Source organism: Alligator sinensis, unplaced genomic scaffold (genome assembly GCF_000455745.1).
Source record: "Alligator sinensis unplaced genomic scaffold, ASM45574v1 scaffold118_1, whole genome shotgun sequence".
Classification (NCBI taxonomy): Eukaryota; Metazoa; Chordata; order Crocodylia; family Alligatoridae; genus Alligator; species Alligator sinensis.
Genome location: NW_005841850.1, coordinates 4,073,248 through 4,078,726, shown reverse-complemented (window position 1 = coordinate 4,078,726; position 5,479 = coordinate 4,073,248). Strand labels below are relative to the sequence as shown.

Genomic DNA, 5,479 nt, shown 5'->3' with positions numbered 1-5,479 from the left:
TCCTGCTGAGCTACAGTCCTCTGGTTCTTACCTAGCAGCTCCACCATCTCCCTCTATACAAGCTTTCTTTATATGTAGGCAGCCAACTTCCATTGAGTTTGTACCCTTGAAAACAGAAGTGCAAGCAAGACCTTCCATCTGAAGTTGACTGAAACAGTCCAGCAATTAATTTCTAAGTAGGCTTTGCTCTACAGGGACATATACTTGGACTAATTTTTCATAAGCACAAAGGTGCTGCTAATTTATGGCATGCCAGGGACAGAGACTTTCTGTGCTGTATTGGTATAAGTATTAGAAGCATCAGCCTCAGAGATGGGTATCATTCATCCTTGCTTACATAAGAATAGCAATGTTTTCCTTATTATGTGCCTGTTAAGGGAATTTCTCACTTGAAGCTGCCTAGAACAGGGCTAATTTGGAGTGCATTAGTGTACTGGGCAGGGCATGTTGTGACTGGAAGTGAAGCAGCTATCACTTGGGAGTTTACAAGGAGAGTTTTTTGAATAAATACCAATCTTTTACTTCCTCATATAGGACAGTTGTATTTACCATTGGATAACACATGTTCTATAACCTCTAATTAAATAACCACTTTTCCTGTCACTACGGTGGGCTAAAGATAAAATGAGTTGTTCTGGTTTGTTCTTCATACTCCTCTCGGGTGAAGCCAGTATCCACACCCTGGCCAGATTTCCTCCTCACAGCTCTGTCTGGTAGAAAAAAATCCTGCCCAGATTTGCAGGGCCTCTTAGACCTCTCAGCCCTCTTCTGAGAGTCAGTGCACAAAACAGTTATTTTAACTCTCTGCTAGCTGTTGTTAAAATATTTTGATGATTCACTCAGATCAAAAGAAAAATTGTATATACTGGATGCGTCTACACGAGATGCTAACTGTGCAGTAGCTGAATAATACTGCACAGTAGTGTGTCACAGCATCAATAGTGCTAATACGCTGTGAAGTATTATTAGGCTACTCTGCAGTAGTGTCACTAAAAAGGCATTCGCTGGCACTACTGCATAGTAACTCCGGTTACTGCACATCTATTTAGTACTTGATTATCCAAATCAGCAGTAACCACTGTGCAGGAGCTTCTTGTGTAGATGTGCCCTGTCCCCTGTGTAACCTGAAAAAAAAATTGCATGCTGGTTTATTTTTCATTATCCTCTAAATAGAAAACAAGTTGCATTTCTCAGAAACTAGAAATATATCATGCCAACATAATGAGGTAATATTAGGAAGAATGCACATGTGAAACTATCAGTGAATACATCTTTCTTGCTCTTTTACTTTCTTACTCTGATTCAGCAGGCTAGCTCACCAGCTGGTTTAAATTGACCTATATCCATTGATTTCAATGGAGTGAGACCATTTTACACTAGTTGGGAGTAAGTGGTGTTAGGCGAGAATTAGAGAACTGTCTGTACCCACTGCTGTCCTTTGCTCTTTTCACATATACATTATATAGGCACCAGGGGTTAATGCTTTGTGAATTTGTGCTGGCAAAGATGCCCAGTCCTTCACATGCTTACTTTGCATGAGCAAATGCAGACGATGACATGCATGCTGAATTGTATTCATCTGGATCCCCCAAGAAGGTCCTGTGGTTTTCGGACCTGAACAGGAAAGAAAATAAGAAAAAGGGGGCAGTGAAATATTTAAACAAGCAAAATATATGCTTAATTGCTTGAGGCTTCTCTTTCTTTATAAAGGAATCGCTCCCACAAGCTGCCTTGAAGCAGAGCAACTGCTACAGTAGTTGCTACAGAGGGCTCAGCAGGAGGGTGTCTGCAGGTTTGGCAGAAAGCTGGCACACACCATGTGAGTTTGTTTGAGTATTTTCTAGCCAGGCAGGGTCAGACAGATTTGTTTGTGAGTGGGAAATGACCTACAACTGTTGCATAAAGAAGGTTCATAGCTCAGTGGCCTAACAAATAAAAGAACTCCCCTACAAAGCATAAGACTGTTCCTGACCTCTGGGTACGTTCCCCCCCTTTGTCTCTGAGGGCTTGTCTGTGCCATCCCTGTGCTGTGCCTGGCAACACATTTCTGAAGGATGCCCCACTCCATGTGCATCAGGTCCCAGAGGAGGGCCGTGCAGCTGCTTAGAGCAGCGCCAATCACTGCTTTTAAGCTTCTGTCTTAGGCATGTGCATGGCACACACAGAGCTGCTCCACAGCAGCTGCATTGCTTCATTTGAGAAGTGTGGCTCTCTTGGAGTAGGAGCAAATGGGTGGGGTGCGCGTCACAGCAGCACTCCCAAGCACTGCCTGCAGGCAGCATAGACATGCCCAGAATCACCTTCATATTCAGGGGCATCCCTCCCCCTTCCCTTGTTTACCAGGGATAAGGGTAGGACCAAGTTGGGGGGCTGCTCATTGATAGTGCCGCTCTGGTGGATATATATCTGAGCAGTCACGTGGCTCTAGGCCAGGAAGGCTCCTCATGTGAGGCGCTCCAGGGTTGGTGCTGGACAGCTCCTTAGTGGGCAGCCAAAGACTAAAGACCACAGGGTGGAGAGGGCCCTGTGCGGCAAGCCCCAGTGATGGAGGAGTGCAGGCCGAGGGACTGAGATCACTGAGTGGTGACAGCTGAGAGGCCAGAAACAGAGGGAAGTGAAGAGGTGAGACTGTACGTAACTGGCTGTGCTTGGGAGGTACAGTAGATGATATCTATTTTGGGAGGTAGCCAAACACCACCAGACAGGCAAAGGTGAAGGGAGCAGTTTAGGTGGGGCCAAATGGAGCTAAGTGCAGAGTATATGGCTCTCCGTGTTGCTGAATTCCCCTTCTCCCAGGCTTCCGCTTGGCTACATATCTGATCTGTAGTTGGGATCCTGTCAGGTGAGCTAGTTTAAAGGCAGCTATGATACACGACAGTATATACAAGCCCTCAGGGTTTGATCACATAGATGCTAGCACCTATAACGCCTAGCATCTAAAGGGCTTTTAGCACTTGCCTCCAAGCTGTGCTACGTGTGCTGTGACAGGTTTGGTGTACTATAAAACTAGCAGCTGTAAGATTTAGTGTTTTTTATGGCAAATGTGGTGCAACTGCTAGCTGGTGTTCATGGATTTCCTGAGCTCTTGACACCTACATAGTTGTCTGCAGTAACAGTTCCCATTCTCTTCCTGGGGGCAAGTGGCTTCCCTATCTACAGGAACCAAAATGGGTCCCACCTCATTCCCTCCATACACTCTGGCTTCAGTCACAAAGACACTTGGAATGGAACAACACAGACTCCAGCTCAAGCTTCCCTCTTTGGTTACACCTTGGTTTTTCCCAAATGCTCAGCTAACAGGTAGGAGTGATAACCTGTTCCCCGCCCATCTGCCGAAACAAAGAGTCAGACAGTCCATAAAACACTTCTCCAGGTGTTTCCTCTGGATAGGACTTTCTGGCAAACACTGCCACAGCTTCTTTCTCTTCCTGAAACTTTAATTAAAGTTTGACCTCATCAGGTTCTTCGGCAGTTACTCTAGAACCTGAAAGCTTAATAGGGGTGGAAAGCCTTCCTTGGTATTAAATTAACCACTCACAAGAATCCCATAGATGGGATAATTTGTTAGTTATCATGACAGTCAGGTAGGATTCTACAGTTAATGATGCCTTAAGCTTTTAAGTTGGACAGGACACAGAAACCACTTTGAGTTTAACACACTGGTTACATTTTTCAAAAAGAAAAGAGAAGTGGAAAGGATCAACAGGTTTAATAATTTTTAAAGCTGTTCTGGGTTGTTATAAATGTTCTTCCAGCACTGCCTGATTAATTTTAGCCCTTCTTTTCAGATCTTTTTTTGCAATTAAAATGACTTTTTTGCAATCAAAATGAGAAAGAAATGCTGAGTCCTTGTCATCGGAGACTCCATCCCGAGGGAAACGGAGGGTCCCATCTGCCGATCCGACCCCATGGTGCGCGAGCGCGTCTGTTGTCTACCTGGGGCTCGGATTCAGGATGTTACAGGCATGATCCCGAAACTCATTTGAACCTTGGACGAGCACCCCATGGTCCTTATCCATGTGGGAACAAATGACGCAGTGGGAAGCAGTCCAGACCGCATCATGAAGGACTACGAGGCCTGGGAGCCAAGCTCAAGGAGGCGGCGGTGCAGGTGGTATTCTCCTCTATTCTCCCAATAAGTAGACATAGTCGGCGCCATGAGGCCTGCATCAGAGTGGTCAACCAGCGGCTTCGGAGTTGGTGCTACCAGGCAGACCTCGAGTTCCTTGACAACGACCCACTTTTTGTGCAGGGGACATGCTCGGGTGGGATGGGCTTCACCTTTCCTCTGAAGGCAAGCGTGTCTTTTCTTCCAGGTTGACTGATCTCGTACGGCGTGCTTTAAACTAGCTTCGCCGGGGGATGGGGCCACAGGGTGAAATGATGATGCTTCCCAGCCAAGACAGGTGCTGAGCACAAGAAGTACCCAGGTAAGTGGCAGGGGTCTGGATCGCCTGCAGGGGAGTGGTGCATACACCCACAGGAGGTCTTAAATGCCTCTACACTAATGCTCGTAGTATGGGGAACAAGCAGGAGGAACTAGCCCTCCTGCTAGCTAACACAAACCCGGACATAGTGGGGCTCACTGAAACCTGGTGGGATTCAACCCATGACTGGGCGGTAAACATCAAGGGCTGCAGACTGTACAGGCAGGATAGAACGGGGAGGAAAGGCGGGGGTATGGCGCTGTACGTCAAAGAGCAATAGACATCCTCAACAAGCAGCACTGGATCAGAGGAGGGGCAGACTGAAGTGCTCTGGGTTAGAATACAAGGGGTTCGAGGGAAAAGGGACTTAACAGTGGGTGTCTACTACAGACCACCCAACCAGGGGGATGAGCTGGACCGGGAATTCTCAGGTCAGCTCACGGAGGCAGTTAAGTCAAGGGACGTAGTCATCATGGGTGACCTAAACTACCCGGACATCTGCTAGGAGGAGCAGTCAGCTAGGTCTGACTGCTCATATAGGTTCCTAGCCGAGATACAGGACCTCCACCTAGCCCAGGATGTGCACGGTCCCACCAGGTGGAATGCCTTGCTGGACCTGGTCCTGGCCACAGGCAATGACTTGGTGAGGGATCTGCAGGTTCTTGACCACCTGGGCGATAGCGATCATAGCCTACTGGAATTCACTATCCAGTGCAGGGCGTCAAAGGCCTGCAGCAAGGTAGTAGCCCTTGACTTCAGGAGGGCTGATTTCAATGAGCTAAGGAGATTAGTTGGGGAGGCACTGAGGTCACGGAGGGGAGGGGAGTTGGGAGTCCAAGACGAATCGTCATTCCTTAAGGAGACACGATCCTCCAAGCCCAAAGGGTGACAGTCCCAACGCAAGTCAAATGGGGCAAGAGTGCTCAAAAGCCCCCATGGCTCACCAAAGGCATTCAGGATCACCTGAAAGCAAAAAAGGAGGTGTACACCCAATGGAAGGGAGGGACCATCACCAAGGAGGATTATACCTCCATTGCTCGAGACTGTAGGGG

General features: G+C 47.6%; 1 protein-coding gene across 1 annotated transcript in view; it reads left to right on the top strand.

Annotated features, from left to right (window-relative positions):
• The first annotated feature begins 4,367 nt into the window (after window positions 1-4,367).
• The window catches only part of NOS2 (nitric oxide synthase 2), a 46,157-nt gene continuing 45,045 nt past the window's right edge, over window positions 4,368-5,479 (top strand). The window contains exon 1 of the mRNA XM_025210645.1: window positions 4,368-4,430. The gene's annotated coding sequence lies outside the window, so the exon portion shown is untranslated. The remainder of the gene's footprint in view (window positions 4,431-5,479) is intronic.